At 44.0% G+C, this 19,491-nt stretch overlaps 1 long non-coding RNA gene across 2 annotated transcripts in view; it reads right to left on the minus strand.

Moving 5' to 3' along the window:
• Positions 1-2,848: 2,848 nt before the first annotated feature.
• 2900060N12Rik (RIKEN cDNA 2900060N12 gene) overlaps positions 2,849-19,491 on the minus strand; it is a 35,460-nt gene continuing 18,817 nt past the window's right edge. The window contains exons 2-4 of one of the 2 annotated variants that reach the window (NR_166875.1): positions 8,872-8,917; positions 8,010-8,170; positions 2,849-3,892 (exon numbers count right to left, since the gene is read on the minus strand). This is a non-coding gene — a long non-coding RNA (RIKEN cDNA 2900060N12 gene). The remainder of the gene's footprint in view (positions 3,893-8,009; positions 8,171-8,871; positions 8,918-19,491) is intronic. The other variant, NR_166876.1, reaches the window with a different exon arrangement.

Here is a 19,491-nt window from a genome sequence, read left to right on the forward strand (position 1 = left end):
CGGGTGTTCCACCCACGGCCATATGCAGGGACCTCCTGGGATGAGTAAGGGGAAGAGCCAAAGATGGCTGAACTGTGATGACCTCAACTGTCACCGAACTCGAAGTCATCTCATAGATCTTGCAGTCAGGGCCTCGGTGCGAGCCAGGTCAGCTCTCACTGCTGAGCTACAGACTCGGTGCTGCTTTAGCTTCTTACTTTGAGATAACCTCAGTAACTGGCTCTGTAGCCCAGGCTAGCTCTAGGCTTGAATCCTTTCCTCAGACTCTGAGGAACTAGGATTACAGGGCTGTACCACTGGGCCCAGTTGACCATTACTTCATGTTTCGTTGTAATCAATGTTGTGTTTTATAAGAAGATAAGGGGAGAGAGAATTATGTTTGGTAGATGTGTAGTCAGGTATGGGTGAAGGGGGTGCCTCTGTGGACTCATGCTGAGGCATCCCATCCCTCTGAGGGACAGGTGATACACAGTATAGTATAGACTAGAGTTTATTCAGGGCATGGGGAGGGGAATTGAAAGGATAGTAAAGACAGAGAAAGGTACAGAGAGAGAGAGAGTAGATGAGTAGAGGCTGGCCATGAGCACATGTAGGTGGTGGGGGGGGGGGGAGGGGAATGGGTAGAGAGGGGGAGCAGGAGAAAGGGGACAGAGCAGGAGCAAGAGAGCAAGAGAGAGGGGAGGGGCAAGCAGTCCCTTTTATAGTGACTCAGGCACACCTGGCCATTGCTAGGTAACTGTGGGGTGGAGCCTAGACAAAACACCAACAGTCAGTTTATTGGTATTTTTAAGCTTACCCTGTCCTCCAATCGCATTCCTGCTCCTTTTAATATTGTCTTTACTGTAGTTGCTGCCTGAGAACTCTGCCATCTTTCAGAACTCTGATTTCCTGTCTGCTGACGTGGAGACTGCTTCCCGTTGGATTATCTCTAGCAACTCCCACTCTGGCACTTTCTTTGGCATTTGTCATTGACCCTCACCTTTCATTATTACTTTTTTCTGCTTGTATGAATAAAACTGTTAAGATCCGTGGGCTCAGGAAAGCACATCTTTTGCTTGTTCATGTCCTGAAGGAGAAACAGGCACACCACCATATGATATGTCTGAGACCCGGCAAGTTCCAAGGGAAACGACCCTTTCACCCAAAGGAATGGAATCAAGCCCTTCCTGAATCCTCATGAGAGATGGTGGGGCCAGGGAAAATTCTAGAGAGAAAGGTTTGATGCTGCGGGCATTTTACAGGCCCGGTGGGATGACTTGGCTGTTGCTGTGGTGGGGGGAGATAGAAAGTCCCCCGTCACTGTCATCTTTGAGTTCAGCTGGAAGCAGACGGAGAGCCCAGTCCGATGGGGACACGGTGATGTTCTGTGAAGATGACCGTTCCGCTGCATGTCCACCGTGGTGTTTTGAATGAAGAATGGTGTCACGTTTGGAAAGGTTTAGGGAGTGGGGCCTTGCTGGAGGGAGGGAGTAACATAGTTTCAACCCACTTCCAGTTTGCTCTCTCTGCTTCGTGGTTATGACTGAAGACGTGAGAGCTCAGCTTCCCGCTCCCACTGCATGCTTGCTGCTTGCTGCTGTCTCCCTCCATAATGGATTCTTATCCCTCAGGAACTGGAAGCCAAAACAAACTCTTCCATAAGTCACTTTGTGATGTTTTACCACAGCTATAGAAAAGTAAACACTACCCACCAGTGCCTGCCCTCAGCTTCAGAAAGAATCTGCCCAGCCAAGCTCCCTGCACACTCAGAGTGGAACAGGATGGAAGGCCAGGCCATCGCTAGCCAGCTAAGAATTTTAAAAGAATCAGAAAGCGTGGAGTTCCTTCCCATGCTCTGGACCTTGAAGGCTCTGATAGACTAAGTCACCTCCACTTTCTTCTCAAGGCCTCTCAGGAGTCATAAAAAGCAACTGTGCCAATACGCTACCATCTGGGGAGGCATCGGGAGGGTAGGGGTGGGAGGTAGGAGGCAGCTCTGAAGGGTAATGTCACATGAGCTGCAAAATCATAGGGGTTTAAATACCAGATCTGCTGGTTATGCACTGGAAAACTCTGGAAATAACTTATTAAATGTCATTTTCCTCTTCTGTAAAATGGGAATTTTACCCAAAAGATCTGAATGCCCTTGGTATATTTAGATCTTTAAAAAAAAGTTGCTTTTTTTTTTTTTTTCTTTTCTCCTAACAGTGACTTTGAGTCTCTGGCTTCTCATGAATGTTTTCTTCTTTGGAAATAAAGAGACAAAATCTTGGCTCACTGGAAAGTAAGTGGTGGTGTGTGGACTACCTGATGCTGTGTTTACATGTTCACGCTGAGAGAAAAAGGTGGAGGTCTGTTTGTCTGTTTTACCTTCTCCTCAGAACTGGAGGGACATTAGGGTTATGGTAGGGTGGAAGGGGACAGAAGAGAGCAAGTTCATCTCATCTCATTCATTCATTCACATACTCTATTACACACACACACACACACACACACACACACACACACACACACACACACATTCAGTGTGCACAAGTACTTGTGCAAGTATGTGCCTGTGGAGGCTGGAAGTCAGCCCTTGAATGCTGTTTCTCAAGGGCCATCAACCTTAGAAAATTACTATTTCTTTAATTTTTGATTATAATATAATTACATAGTTACCCCTCCCCCTCCTTCTTGCTTTCTTTCAAATTCATGGCTGACTTTAACTATTTAACTTTACACACACACACACACACACACACACACACACACACACACACACACACACACACTCTGTATTTCTAAATACATAATGGGTTCCTGAGTGGGAGGCTGGAGCTGTAAGGGAGGAACCAGTGAGAGAAGAAACGAGACCAAGACAGAGTTCTGATCAAGGCCGAATGTTTACTAAGAGTCTGTGCTTATAAAGGAGGAGGCCCATCCCCTGCCACGCCAGGCATCTTTATGCTTTGTTGCCAAGTTGTTAGCACTAGGTCACCAATGGACAGGTTGTCAGTCACCATCTTGTCATCTTATCTCAGGAATATCTCAGGAAGACAGGTTCAGCCTCTCAGCAGGAAGCCGCATCTTGGAGGAGAGCAGTGCAGGTGACGGAACAATAGACCTATCTAGGTCAGAAGACTCCACCCTAGGTGGTCTCATTCACAGTGGCAGAACAGGTCTGAATCAGCCTGCTCAAGGCTGGGGAGGCTACAATGCATAGTACATAAATACAATCTATAATGTTCCTTGTATGCATGTTTTCTGGGCTGACTGCTTGGTGCTGGACAACCAGCCGGCATGCTCTCTCTTCTCTGGGGCAGACTGTTTCTTCCACTCTCAGTACTCCTCAGTTGCTTTAGTTCTTCTTTAGTCTAGGGCTGAGGCCTCTTTTGCTCCCTCCCCCTCTGTGTTAACATGGCTATCGTTGGTATTGTCCTTGTTCAGGTCACCTTTAGGTAGCCATGTTGGTGAGACTTTATGTGTGTAGCTTCTGACATTCCTAGGAAACACAATCTTATAACACCAAACTTCTGTTCCTCTGGCTCTAACAATCTCTACTCCCCCCACCCCCACCCCCTTCCACAGAGCTCCTTGAACCTTAGAGGTCCATCTGTCCATTGGAACTGGTCTCCATACCTGCGTTTTGATTGGTTTTGGTTTTCTTTCTTTCTTTCTTTCTTTCTTTCTTTCTTTCTTTCTTTCTTTCTTTCTTTCTTTCTTTCTTTCTTTCTTTCTTTCTTTCTTTCTTTCTTTCTTTTTTTTCCGAGACAGGGTTTCTCTGTGTAGCCCTGGTTGTCCTGGAACTCACTGTGTAGACCAGGCTGGCCTCGAACTCAGAAATCCACCTGCCTCTGCCTCCCGATTGCTGGGATTTAAGGCGTGTGCCACCAATGCCTGGCTTGGTTTGGTTTTCTTTAATGGTCTCCATCTGTAATAAAGAGAAGTTTTCTTGATGAGGCGTGAGGACTACACTTACCTGTCAGTATAAGGATAAATACTAAGAATATAGTTAGAGATTCTGTTGACTAAGTAAGGGGTTGGTTGTAGGTTCTGAGATCTGCGACCTCACTGGCCCCAGACAGTTAGCTAGGTTTCCAGTATTTGGCTTGAACTCCCTCTTGTTGGGGTACCCGAAGTCTATCGAGCTGTTGGTTACTGCCAGCGAGTGTGTGCTGCTACTGCATTCTTAGGGTAATTGGATCATGCTGCCATTGTTTTGGTTCATAGGTGTTGTGGTCTGTTAAGACGCTTGATTGTTTTTCTTCCTTGGAGGCTTGCATGGCACTTTCTGGTACTATGAATGTTGGACCTCAGGGAGGAAGCTTTCAGGTCAGTTCCAGCTCAGGAGCCTCTGGGTCATGTGTGAAGTACATGGTGTCATAAGCAACAGGGACTTAACCTTCCACCTCTGGGAGTCAACTAAGGAGTCTCTTGGACAACCCTGGCAACAACTTAGAAGAGGGCTTCTTACAAGGCCTGCTGTTGGGAGTTTGAAGTAGTCAATCTATGGTTCTTGTTTTTTTGGAACAGTGTCTCTCATTGGCCTGGAGATCGCCATTTAGAATAGGCTGCCTGGGGCTGGAGAGATGGCTCAACGGGTAGCACTGACTGCTCTTCCAAAGGTCTTGAGTTCAAATCCTAGCTACTACATAGTGGGTTACAACCACCCATAATGAGTTCTGATGCCCTTTTCTGGTGCATCTGAAGACACTTACAGTGTACTTATAATATGTATAATAATAAATAAATATTTAAAAAGGGGGGGCTGGAGAGATGGCTCAGCGGTTAAGAGCACTGACTGCTCTTCAAAAGGTCCTGAGTTCAAATCCCAGCAACCACATGGTGCCTCACAACCATCTGTAATGAGATCTGACATCCTCTTCTTGTGTGTCTGAAGACAGCTACAGTATTCTTAGATATATAATAAATAAATATTTAGACTGAAGTGAGTGGGGCCGACCTGAGCAAGCAAGCAGAAGTCCTGAATTCAAATTCTCAGCAACCATATGATCACTCACAACCATCAGTACAGCTACAGTGTACTCATAAACATAAAATAAATAAATAAATCTTAAAAAAAAAAGAATAGGCTGCCTGGCCAATACACCCCAGAGATCTGCATTTCTTGGTCTCCCTTGGATTATAAGTACAGCATCACACCTGTGTATTGGGGCTCAAACCCAGTCCCATGCTTGCCAATAGAGCTATCTCTCAAATTCCAATAAATTCATCTTAAATCACAGGATGCAGTCTTCCTCTAGACGCCAAAATCCTCTTCTTTGATGCAGAACACACACACATGGGGAATGTCATCTTGTCGCTCTCACTGACACTGAACTCCAAGGGTATGACCCTCCCACAAACTCTTCACTGACTCTTTCATGCTAATTACTGTGATAAATTGCTCAGCTCTTTTGTGCCTGTCATTTTTATTCAAACAGAAAAATCCAAAACTGCCCATTAAAAACAGGGGCCATTTGGTAATCAGAGCTTAAATATTTGCCTTTTGACATTCCAATACAAAAAGTAATCTCCAGGTCGAATGGCCTGCCGACACCCAGGAAAATCAAATGGTAGGAAAGTGATTAAGTATAGAGATGATGTCATAACCAAAAAAAAAAAAAAAAGACATTCTAGCTAAATAATACTAAATTGACTCCACAGCAGCTAGTCATCTTATTAGGTTGCAGCTAGAGCCCTCATCTATGGGAGCTCAGTGACAGACTGCATCCCCTCTCCTCGCTGTTGGTGCTATTCTTCTCTGTCCTAAGGCTGGTGATCTCTTGCTGGAAAGATGAATGCTTAAAGTCTGAATTACATTCAACAGCCTTTTCTGACCATGATTTGACCACGTGGCCCCACAAATCTAAAGCAGGAAACAAGGTGTATACAAAGGCTCCACGTCCGGCCTCAGCTCTGCTTTTAAAGGAAAGAAAGGATTGAGCTTGGGTTGAAAAGAGCTACCATCAGTTCTCCCTGTGCACACATCTTACCTGTGCCTTTGCTAAGCTGTTATTGTTAGTGGGTGGGGCTCTCAAGTCACACCATGTCACCACCCCACTCCACAGCCTCCCCACTTGTTGGGGTTACAGGTACTGGCCAGCATGCTCAGCTCACACAACAGAATTTTATAGATGATAGATGTGTGTGTGTGTGTGTGTGTGTGTGTGTAAAATACAAGTTTAAAAACACGCCTCGGAGCCGGGCGTGGTGGCACACGCCTTTAATCCCAGCACTTGGGAGGCAGAGGCAGGCGGATTTCTGAGTTCGAGGCCAGCCTGGTCTACAGAGTGAGTTCCAGGACAGCCAGGGCTATACAGAGAAACCCTGTCTCAAAAAAACAAAAAAAAAAAAACCAAAAAACCAAAACAAAACAAAATAAACCCCACCCACCCATCCCCACCCACCCCCACCAAAAAACACGCCTGAGATTGCTGTAGTCCAACTGCAAAGCAGAAGGCTGCAGCTTCCTGTTGTGACTTTAAAAAGACCTCTCGGGAGTAAATGTTAAGATTCTTGTGGGATGCCGAGGTAAGGAGTATTAATATTATAACTGCTCTTTTCTAGCCTATTGAAGTGCAGATGCGGATGGAGCAATGGAGGCTGTCTAGATAATTACTGCAGAAGGGAAAATTATCTGGATAGATGACCAACATCCCTCAAAACTGAAAGGAGGAGCTGGCAACAACACAGAAGCATGCCTTGGAAGGTATTTCAGATATTCTTTTGTGCAGTAAGGATAGCCTGTCGCTGAGCCCCATTTATTCACAAGGCAGGAGGGCTGCGGCTGTAGCTCATGGCAGCATGTAGCACTTGCCTCACAGGCACGAGGTGTTAGTTTCAGTCCCAACACACACACACACACACACACACACACACACACACACACACACACACACACAATGGGGAAGGATGACTATCAAATAGTTGGCATATGATTGATACTGTTTCATATAATGCATCATTTAATCCAGGACACAGTACACAGCAAGGCACGTTGCAGAATTTTATATGATTATGTAGAGTCTTTAAAATTTTAAATTAATGTGTGCATCTCTCTCTCTCTCTCTCTGTGTGTGTGTGTGTATGCATGCCTGTCTATTGTTGTGGATTGTACCCCAGGCTTTGTGAGTGTCCTCTATTACCTGAGCTACATTCTCAGCCCTTCTTACTGTGTCTTAAGTTCACAGATGAGAAATCAGAGCTCAAAGAGCTTGCCCACGGCAAGTGTGCAGAAGAAACCTGGACCTAAAAAACAGAGCTTTGTACTTTCCCAGTCTGCACATGCATTCCTAGAGCCAGTGGTTCACTGTAGGGAAACTGGAGGAGGTGGCACCTTCTCTTTAATAGCATATTGTGTTGACAGTGGTAGTCAGGCATTGTGGGAATCCTAGCACTGACCTAAATTAATTCTCAGGAATATTCTCTTGACTAGAATAGTAGTTCAGTTCTAATTTGTAGAACACAATTTGCAGCATCAGATACTTAAATAATAAAATAATTGCACTGATTGTTTATGGCTTTGTATTTTTTTGTTTGTTTGTGGACAGGTTTCTCATGTAGCTCAGGCTAGATTTGAATTTGCTGTACTCCCTGATCCTCCTGCCTTTACACCCTGAGTTCTGGGATTGTAGGCATGCCCTGCCCATCGCTCATGCCTTTGAAAGGACTTCCTCCTCTTCCCTCTTTCCCTCCCATCGTCCTCCCTCCCCTGCCTCACCAGTCATTTCCACATGGCTCACAACCACACATATGGTGGCTTACAATTCATAACCCAGGCTCCAGGTGATCTCTTGCCTTCTTCTGACCACTGTAGGTACCAGGCATACATGTGGTACACACATATACATGCAGGCAAAACATTCATGCACATAAAATAATCTAGACTTAAAAAAAAATTCTGAATAGACATGTGACATAGCCATGGGATTACCTGTGCTGTTACAAACCAAACCTGTCTGGCTTTTACAAACCAAGGTTTCAAATAATCATTAGCTAACCACTCTTGGGATGAAACATTAAGTTGACTCCGTGCTGCTACTTACCTTCGATCCCCAGGGGCTGCAGAAGGAGAAATCAAAGAGAGCTGAATTGCCCTGGGGCACATATGAAGCATTGTTCCGGGAAACACTTTGCTGCTGTCATAATCTTTAATCCGCATTGCTCATCACCAGGAATCCAGTGCAGGATACTCTAGGAGCCAGGCCTATGCAGTAGTTGAATGTTCTTTACTATTACTATTACGAGATAAGTAGTTCCTAGCAGAACTCAAACATTACTTTTATTTTTTAAATTTTTTTTTTAATTTGAGGATGATCTCATGTATCCCAGGCTGACCACAAATTCACTTTGTAGCTAAGGATAACCTTGACTTTTTTTTTTTTAGTTTAAAAATTTTTGACACAGGGCAGTGGTGGCGAATGCCTTTAATCCCAGCACTTGGGAGGCAGAGGCAGATGGATTTCTGGGCTCAAGGCCAGCCTGGTCTACAGAGTGAGTTCTAGGACAGCCAGGGCTACACAGAGAAACCCTGTCTCGGGGGAAAAAAAACCAACTTGACAATTTCATAAACATATTCAGTGTACTGTGATCATATTTACAAACTTCATCCTCTCTTGTCTCCCTTTTATCTTTGTTGAGCCACTTGCTAGTCCTAACTAATCTCTATTCTCCTATTTTAATGTCTTAAATTAAAAAAAAGAATCATTTTACAGGTCTTGTGTAAGTATCCACAGCTTCTGTGAGATCATGAATTCAAGGACTATGTCACATGCAGAAGACAGGGTTCCAAGGACTATGTCACATGCAGAAGACAGGGTTCCAAGGACTATGTCACATGCAGAAGACAGGGTTCCAAGGACAATGTCACATGCAGAAGACAGGGTTCCAAAGCATCCATCCCTTCACCTGTTAAGATCTGTCTGCTCCTCTCTTCTGGCATGTTCCATGGGTCCTGAAAGGAATCATATAAAAGTCTCACTTAGGGCTGGGCATTCAACAGTCAGTTCTCAGTACTTTGACTAGTTCTGAGTCTCTAAGAGGAAGCCTCTCGTCGCCAGCTGAACGCAGCATGCATCTGTGGATGTATGCATAGACACTTAGGAAGTGTGACTCCATGTCCTTTTAGCAGAACACCAGTAGTAAATTCTGCACAGGACCTATGACTGCCTCCTATCGTATAGGCTTTTAATAAGCTTTATAGGACCCACCTCATGGGTCCCTTAAATCCAATCAGAAAGGAGTTGGTTACCCTCAACACAGTCTTGCCAGTATCGCCTCTGTGCACAGGTCTTGTCTGGCAGGCAGGTGGTAAAGTCTCCAGGGTCCATTGCTGAGTAAGACTGTGGATGACGTCTCTCTCCCAGCACCCTGCATAAGCACCTTTCAGCACTGTGAAAACCAACCACCAGAAGGAAACTTCCAGTTTACTTCCAGCCTTATCTGTATCTTATGTCCAAAATGTATGGATGGTTTTAAACTTGTGATCCTCCTGCTTCCACCTTCCGTGGGGGGAGGGGCAGCCTGGTTTATGTGATGTTTGGGATCAAACCCAGGGCTTCATGCATGCTAGGTAAGCACTCTACCGGATGGGCTACATACAATCCCAAAGCTCTTACTCTTATCAAGAGTATATACAAGCATATACAAGATTGTTTCTAAAACTCTCCAAAGTCATAACCAAAGGAACAACCTTTTACCCTGCGCTCTTCCTAGAAGTCTGCTTCCTGGAAGCAATTTGCTTCATTTTTCAAATCGTTCTTTCCGGAACATCCCTTCATGTTTTATCTTTTACTTTTTTGAGGCAGGGTTCTAGTACGCAACGCAGGTAAGCCTGGACTACTATATAGTCCAGATGATCCTTAAACTCACAATCCTGCTCCCTGTAAAACACGCTACTATGACTATTACTATGAGGCATAGGCTTGCACCACTATGCCTAGCTTATTTTAAATTTTCCCTCTGTAACTTAAATTTGCCAGCCTATATGCTTTTGATCCATAAACAACCCACATTGTGCTGATGTTTAATAGCGACAGGTAAGCTCTGTTTTTCTCTCTCCCTTCCCTTATTTTCTGAAAGCAGCCTCCTTTTTTTTTAACACATTGTTGAGAAATAATTCACACACTATAACTTGGTCTTTTGAAGTACATGATTCAGTGATTTTTGGTTGTGAGCCTAGCCTTTAATGGCTGAGCCATCTCTCCAGCCCTTCAGCGATTTTTATAATTGATTTTTCTTGCTGTTTGAGACAGGCTCTCACCATGTAGCTTTAATTAGCCTGGAACTCATCGGTTTTGGAATGACTGATGTATGACACTTTGCCTGGCATCAATTATTTTTAATATATTCACAGAGATGTGTAGTCATCAAGTTTTGGAATATTTTTCTTACCCACAATAAGGACTCTCACGCCTCATTCTTTCTCTTCTCACAGCTCTAGGTAACCGATAATCCTCTGTGTTCTTCTGTGGGTCTGCCTCTTCCTGATGCTGACTTAGGGGCAATGATATAAGACACTTTGGCTATGGTTTCTTTCACTCAACACAATGTTTTTAAGGCCTACTCATGTTGTGTAGCATGTATCCAAATCCCATCCCTTTTGTGGTTGAATAGCATTATTTTGCATGAATGTATTACATTTTATCTGTTTGTTCATTGGTGATGGAACATTTGGATCCTTCCACTTTGAGGCTGTTATGACTAATACATGCAAATACACTTTTTTTGGCTCACCTGGGCACATACCTTAGAGCAAATTTTTTTCAGGTCACATGGTAACTATGTTCAAAGTTTCTGAGGAACTGCCAAACTGCTTTCCAAAGTGACTGCATCATTGTACACTTCTCTTGCAACCCATGATGGTTCACATCCTTGCCAAAATTCAACTTTTCATGTGAGTCATCTTAGCATGAAATGGTGTATCATTGTGGGTTTGATTTGCACTTCCCTAATGAATAATGAGATAGATTATCTTTTCATATGCTTATTAGCCATTTGTGAATCCCCCAATTTTTAAATTTTTATTTATGTTTTGGCCAAAGGAAAGGATATTTGCTCAAATCCTTTGCCTATTTTAAAACTGACTTTTCATTTTATGAGTTGTAATAGTTCTTTATATGTTCTGGTTACGTGTCCCTTTTTGGGCATACTATTCAATATCATTTTCTTCTTTTTTGTGAACTGTCCTTTTTCCTTCTTGATGGTGTCCTTTGAAACACAAAAGTTTGACATTTTAACATAGTGTCGGGCTGGTGAGATGGCTCAGTGGGTAAGAGCACCCGACTGCTCTTCCGAAGGTCCGGAGTTCAAATCCCAGCAACCACATGGTGGCTCACGACCATCTGTAATGAGATCTGACTCCCTCTTCTGAAGACAGCTACAGTGTACTTACATATAAATAAATAAATCTTTAAAAAAAAACATAGTGCCACTTATCTATTGGAAAAATCATTGCTTGTGTTGTTGGTGTTGCGCTGAATTTTCTGGTGGTGTCTATTTGCAAGGCCATGTTAGTACTGGACCTTGGAAGTACCTCAAAGGAAGAGGTTTGGACGCTCTGAGTACTTTGAATGCAAGGCTCTCGAGATATTAGAGGCAACCTCAGGTTGATGGTCCTCTATTGCCTTTCTGCCTCTTGTCCCTTATTCTACACAGAAGTGAGTCATGGAAACCGGAAGCCCTCTTCCCTCATATGGGTCACAGAAACTAGAATCCTCCTTCTCTCAGATAAGCCCTGAAGCCTAAGGTAGGACTCTGACTGATCTTTCTAGAAAGAAGCCTTCTCACCTTCCCTGTGTGATAGTGGATTAGAAAACCCCCATTCCAGAAAGGTCCGGCTACATCCCTGACAGGAGGGGTTGTGCTTAGGGACCTGGATGGTCTGTCTGGACAGTCTTGCTGGGTTCCCCACCCACTCTATTAGGTTAGATCAGAGTTTTTGCCCAAGCGTCTTACAGCTGGCCATTTTTTATCGAGCCTAAGCACAGAGGTAGGCAGTTTTCCCTGGACCTTTGGGTCTTTGTGTCTGAAGACTTCAGCCAAACTTAGAACTTTGATAGCATATTTGCCGTGCCTCTCTCCTGTTTCTCTTTATCCATGTTACTTCAGCCCTAAGAAGGCTGACGAGACTTCCCCTCCCTTATATCAGCATTAGTGGCAAGCCATGCAGTAAGTGTGTCATAGTGTCTGCCTGGGCGAGCAGCCTTAGCACATTTCATGAGTCTTCTTTGAATCATAACCCACTGTCTCAGGTAAGGTTTCATTGCCGTGAAGAGACACCAAGACCACCTCAACTCTTATAAAGGAAAGCTTTTAACGGGCTGCTTACAGTTCAGAGGTTTAGTTCATTATCATCATGGCAGGAAGTATGGTGGCATGCAGGCAGACATGGTGCTGGAGAGGTAGGTAGCCAAGAGTTTTACCTCTGGATAGGCAGGCAGTAAGAAGTGAGAGTAAGTCACTGAGCCTGGCTTGAGCTTCTGAAACCTCAAAGCCCCCCCTCCCACCCCCCCACCCGCCCTCCCACCCCCCACCCTATCCATCCTCTCCCCTGTTCCCAGTGGCATACTTCTTTCAACAAGGCCACACCTATTTCAATAAGGTCACACCTACTTCAATAAAACCACACCTACTCCAAAAAGGCCACACCTTCTAATAGTGCCACCCTTTATGGGCCTATGCGGGCAATTTTTATTCAAATTATAACATCCACTTTGTATGACAGATGAGACTACCCCAGGGTTCCCAGGGATCTTACAGACCTGTATTGTTTTGAAAAGTGACTTAGCTTTCCTGAGTCCTTTGTGTGTGTATGTGGTCTGTGTATGTCTGTGTGCACTTGACTCTTTTATCTTTGTGTGTGTGTGTTCATGAGTGAGTGCAGGTGCTCACAGAGAGGTCAGAGGGTAACCTACAGTGCTGGTCCTACCTTGCTTGAGACAGGACTTCTTGTTGTTTTCCATTTCATATGTCAAATTAGCTGGTCTGAAAATGTCTGGAGACCCTCCTGGCTCTGTCTCTCATCTCACTAGAGTAATGTTTGGATTTTAGATGCACACTAGGATTCTGGGGATCTGAACTCACGTCTTCACCCGTGTATGGCAAGCGCTTTTATCACTGAGCCACCCTCCTCTCTTTTAAATCTTAAACTTATGAAACTGGACCGCCCCTGAATCAGAATGAAGAATTTGTAGTATTATGGACAGGAAATCCTCAAAAGCTAGAGTTCAAAGTAAGTGTCCCAAGCAATCAATGAAACTTGGCACGCGCGGGAATTGGCAAGGACAGGAGTGTGTAATTCAACAAATTGCATTTCGATTTGTAGGTCTGTCTGCTTTATTGCTTTCTGGCATTCGGGGTCAGTCCAAATGCCAGCTCCCTATAGAAGGCTTTGAATTATTTCTCTTGGTTTGATAGTTTCATCTCTCAAAGCATTCCAAGAGGTAGCATAGCATGCATCTCTAAATACTATCAACTTAACGCCAAGGAGTGCAATTATTTAAACCATTGGTTGGCCTCATTCTTTTTTTGTTTGTTTGTTTGTTTGTTTTTTCCAGACAGGGTTTCTCTGTAGCCCAGGCTGTCTTGGAACTCACTTTATAGACCAGGCTGGCCTCGAACTCAAAAGTCTGCCTGCCTCTGCTTCCCAAGTGTTGGGATTAAAGGCGTGCGCCACCATGCCCGGAGGTTGGCCTCATTCTTAAAACTGTCATGCTTCAGGCTTATGGTTACCTTGCTTGTTTGCAGAGTCTTACTGCTGACTAAGAAATGTTTTTTGAGCTTCAGATCATATCAGTCAAAGGGACATGGGCAGTACTGTCCCCATCGGATCAGACCCATGAAGTTCTTTCTGAAGACATTCAATAATCTCTAGAGATCTCATGTGATTTGTGGAAGAAGAGCTCAAAGGCAGGATTATACCTCTAAATGCTGCATGAACTAGAAAGTAAACTTTGCATAGGAAGCCCACTGCGATACCCTGAGCAATGCAATACTGTCCATATTGTGCATCCAGAGCTGAGGCACCTTCAGAAAACAGATGCCAGGTGTCACACAATCTGGGTTTGAAGGAAGGCTGGACTTACTTCCATTACTTATTTCTGGCCCAAAGAAAAACTGTATATAACAAAAGCATATGATCAGAAAGCTTGATTATCTAGTGGCTTTAATTACACCTCCAGGAATGTATCAGAGGGGCTAGAGGGATAGCTCAGTGGTTTAGACAACTTACTCTAGCTTGCAACCAGTTCTAGAGGGTTTGACCTCTTCTTCTAACCTCCACAGACACCAGGCACATGTGTGCATATGTGTACAGGGAGGTAAAGCCCTCATATGCATTGTCCTTGTCAATGGTCTAGTGCTGGGAAGAGACTCCATGACCAAGGCAACTCTTATATAAAAAGAAAGCATTTGATTGGGACTTGTTTAGAGTCTCAGAGGTTTAGTCCATTGTCATCATGGCAGGGAACATGATGGCCCTCAGGTAGACATGGTGCTAGAGTAGTTACTGAGAGTTCTACATCTGGATCCAGAGGCAGCAAGAAGAGAGGGACACTGGGCCTGCTTGGGCTTCCAAAACCTCAAAGTGATGCATTTCCTTCAACAAAGCCACACCCCCTAATCCTTCTCAAGTAGTGCTAGTCCCTGATGATTAAGCATTCACATATGAGCCTATGGGGGCCATTCTCACTGAAAGCATCACACACATAACATAAATAAATATAAACATAAAGGAACGCATTGGATACCACCACTGTGTGGTCCTTTCCATGTCTCAGTATTTTCACATTTTATAGTGTTTGCATATTTGTGTGTTCACATAAGTGGGAGTCATGCATGCACGTGCATGTGTGTGGAGGTTAGAGACCGATTCCAGGTATCTTCACTCACTGTACCTCTTGTGTTTGAGTCAGGGTCTCTCACTAGCCTGAGGCTCACTAATGAGGTTGGGCTGGCCAGGAAGCCCCAGGGATCTGGCTCTCTCTGCCTCCCCATTGCAGAGATTTTAGGCTCATATCATCACTGAGCTTTTCCACATGGGTTGGTTAGAACACACTCATATTTTTCACACTTAGGTGGCAAACCTGGTCCGCCTGAGCTGTGTCTCCAGACCCACATCTGTTTCTTTGATATTGATGCTGGGCATAATGAATTCTACTTTCCACACTTGAAAATCTAAGAGACAGAGCTGGGACTTTAGGATGGCAGTTCTGACACACAGATAGGACAAACAGTTACTATCAGCTAGTGGATAGCAGCAAAGCATTCTTCTGGCCTTTGCCCACGATCAGCCCACCTCGTTACACGATGGCCTTCTTAAAGCTTAACAACCGAAGCCCAGGTCTCCGGATTCTGGAGAGGCCGTCAACACACTCACTAGATTCTAATGGCTCCAAGATGCTCCGAGGCTCTGCCCTACCTTAATACAAAGAGGGATCCCCCTCTAACCATGGCCTTTTATGAGTCAGATCAGATTTTTGAGGGTCTAATTCTAAACCACATCTTGGAATTTTCCTAAGTCTTTCATTCGTGAAAACCCAAACTGTCAGGAAATCTTTCAGTTGTGACCTGCCAAGTACTAATTCCACACCAGACTCCAGAGAGTAAAAACTGTAGATCACGTCAGTGTGTGCAGACACACCTTCCAAAAACGAGGGACAGAAATGACCACGGATGTATGTGGCTTGCACTTGGCAGGGCATAAATGTCTTCTGGGTGACATTATTATTGATGGATGGAAATGTTTTTCTTTTTTTTTTTTTTAAAGATTTATTTATTTTTATTTTATGTAAGTACACTGTAGCTATCTTCTGACACACCAGAAGAAGGGCATCAGATCTCATTACGGATGGTTGTGAGCCACCATGTGGTTGCTGAGATTTGAACTCAGGACCTTTGGAAGAGCAGTCAGTGCTCTTAACTGCTGAGCCATCTCGTCAGCCCAGAAATGTATTTCTATTTGTTTTGATTCTTAATTGCCCAATGCAGATAAGGATGAGCTGCAGTTCAGAGCTCAATTAGCGTGCTTGCCCACATGCCCAAGGCCCTGGGCTCCCCAGTGCCCATCAAAGTTAAATGTAGAAAATCAGAGTGAAAGTGGAGTATTTGGGGAAAGTTTTCACAGTTGAACTATAAATTGAGGGTCTTGTACAGCCTCCTCTCTCAGTGGAGGGCATCTTCTTCTGGTTTATTTTCCTCCATTATACCAAATGTTGAAGAACAAAGGTAAGAGATTTCTCCTGGTTTACACATTATTTGATATGTATAAAACTTTTGTATAGTTCTTAGCATTTTGCTGTTTCTTTTTTCTTTTCCTTTTCTCCTTCCTTCCTTCCTTCCTTCCTTCCTTCCTTCCTTCCTTCCTTCCTTCCTTCCTTCCTTCCTTCCTTCCTTTCTCTCTTCCTGTTCCACCAATTTCATGTTAAGTCTGGCTCTCTCCACTGAGCCGTCAGACCATCTAAACTATAGCAAGGCAGATTCTTGGGCAGTGGGGCATGGAAGGTGGCTCACACACACTTCGGAGGGCTATGTTTCCGCATCTATTCCAGCCCCTACCATCAGTGATATCTTGCTAGTAACTGAAATTAGCTGTGGTGGGAATGGTTGTACTACATAAATCCACAAACACTTCAAGTTGCTATCTCTCTATCTATATATCTATCACCTATCTATCTATCTATCTATCTATCTATCTATCTATCTATCTATCTATCTATCATTTATCTATCTATCTATCTATCTATCATTTATCTATCATTTATCATCCATCTATCACCTATCATCTATCTATCATCTATCATCCATCTATCACCTATCATCTACCTATCTACCTACTCTTCCCCTCTCTTTCTTCAGTTATGAACATATAGGTGAACATAGAATCCCTGTAAATTTCTTCTTGCTTCTATTTACTGCCTAAGCCCTGTCTCTCCAAATGCCTGGCTTCAGTTTATCCTTGAGTTGAAGCTTTGTAAGAACAGGGACTTTTTTGGTCTCTGCTGAGTCTCAAGTGTCTGTCACAACAAATGCCCAATAAGCATACACTTGAGAGTTTTAGTGCTATTCTGAGTCTTTTTTCAGTGTTCACATTGTTGCCAGATTGAACACTGGAAGCAGGAATGGCTTAGAAGATGTTTTAGGAAAGGAGCTGATTATCAAATACCCACTCCTTGTTTAATCTAGCACATCTGTACAAGAAATGCAATTCTGAGCCAGACTGCAAATGGCTTCCAGGAAAGTCTGGTACAGTGAATGATCTTCAAACAACATCAGGATCTGTAAATCACACTTGGCCTGGCATTATCTCTTTGAATGCCTAAGACAGTTTGATGATAAATTGTTCTTCAAAGGGAGAGCCAGTGGCTTCTAAAGTCCTCGCCATCCCTGTAAAAGGACACTTTGCCCTTTTACGTTCAAGGTGAGAGCTGGGCTAGCTTAGTAAAGGGGAAAGGAGAGACACCTATGGGGTAGTGATGATAAACAATAGGGAACTAACATGGCAGGAGGGCTGATGAGATGGTGTCTAGGTAAAGGTGCCTGAGCAGAGCCTGATGACCTGAGTTTGATCGTTGGAAGCAGACAGAGAGCACAGACTTTTAAAAGCTGTCCTTGGATACATGTAAATACACATGTGTGCACAGACAGACACATACTTAGAAAACTTTTCTTTGGTGTGTGTACCCACACACATACATCCACACACATGAAGAAAAACCAGGAGGTGGAGTGATGGCTTTGCAGTTAAGAGCACTTGTTGCTTGCTTTTGGAGAGAACCTGTGTTTTGTCCCACAAGAGCAGGTGGCTCGCAGTTGCCTGTAACTCTAGTTCCGGGGGATCCATGTTCTTCTGGCCTCTGTGGGCATGTGTTGGCCTCTGTGGGCATCTGCACACACATGTGTGTATCCTCACAAAGACATGTACACATAGGTAAAAATAAAAAAATAATCTTTGTAAGTTTTCTTTTTAATGGTTAGTTGTAGAATTGGGAGGCGTTATTAAAATGTCTTGAAACAGGAAAGGTGGATAATGGAGATTTTCATGTTGCTGTTTTTCTTGGGGCTTTGGCACTGGGGATGGTACCCAAGACTTCACTACTCTAGGCCTATTTTCTACAACTGACCTACACTGACCTGTACCTCTCATCACATGCACACTGTGAGATGTTTATCTTTCTCGTTCACCCTCAGAATCCTGTAATGCTGCTTCTACCTCTTGCCCCAAAGAACTATCTTAACTTTTTGCTGCCCGACAGACCAAAGTCCTTTCTGTTTAGGTCTCTGGTGCTTATGATGGGGTCACAGAAGAGGGCATGAAAATACTTAGTGAGGATGTGTTTAATCATCTGGTTGCTTCTTTTCTGTTCACTTTCTATTTACAGGGACTGTCTGTGCTCCCTGTAATCTGGCCAGTGTCTTCCAGGAGGAGGGAGGGCTGCAGGCAGCTGTTATCTTGGTCCTCTGGACATTGTTATCTGTGGCCGACTTTGAGGTCATATACCCAGAATGCATTCTCACAGCCTCAGTCTCAGTGAGCCCATGTGCCTATTCAGGAGAAAGAAAGCAAGAAAGAAGTGGAGGGAGAGAGGGGCTGAAAGTCACATAAGACAGAGCCTTAAGGCACAGAACATCATTGTACTGCTAGTAACTATTCCTTTGAAATGTTGTCTAATTTTAATAACAAAAAAGTAGATAATTCTTAGTAAACTATAGAGAAGAGTTATGGCAGAAGTATGAACTGCTTGATCAAAAAGCTCTCACCAGATAGACTAAGTGGGAAAGGTGGACTCTAAAAGAGCGGGGAAAAAAATTGAAAGAAACTTACAAGAGATATTTAAAGGATCAATTCCCATCTATTTTTAAATGTCCCAGTGGAAAATTCCAAACCTGGAGAAGGAATGTGAGTGACTAAAATACCTGTCCCCTGATGCACCTCCAGGATGGAGGAGCTAGTGTCCCATGCGGTAAGAACACAGAGCAGCCCCTCCATGTTCTCAAAGGGCCCTCTCCTGTCTACACAGCATGCTCTGGAGCAGTGGGATCTCTTCCATCCGCAAGGCTGGTTATCCTCCTTCCAGTGCTGACTAAAGACTCCCGGGGTGAACTGTCAGAACTCATGCCAAAAGTTCAGCTACTTCCTCAAGGTCCCAGGATTTTTCCTCTGTATCGGCAAATCTCTAGAAGGCTTGGAATCAGCTTGTGTCCCCAAGACACCTCTGTTGTGGAAGAAAAGTTTCATTGTGTACCCTGTGGTTTTTTTTCTTTTTAGTCCAGAGGCCACACAAGTGGCAGGTGTGGGTGGAACTTTTGTGTCTTCTGAATAATACTTCTAAGAGCCCATTGTCCAGTACTGTCTCCTGTCCACCCACATGATGAGTTGTTCTCAGATAGCTGAGCCAGAGAAAATCTGTTTCACAAACTGGAACGTGCTGCCTCCTTAGACGATGGACAGAAAGTTTGTGAGCAGCCATGCTTTCTACTTTGGTCCCAGCCTGAAGACGCCCTTACTCTTTTGCATGTTGTGTGCATTTG

The sequence above is a fragment of the Mus musculus genome, chromosome 12 (genome assembly GCF_000001635.26).
Source record: "Mus musculus strain C57BL/6J chromosome 12, GRCm38.p6 C57BL/6J".
In the NCBI taxonomy this organism is placed as follows: domain Eukaryota; kingdom Metazoa; phylum Chordata; class Mammalia; order Rodentia; family Muridae; genus Mus; species Mus musculus.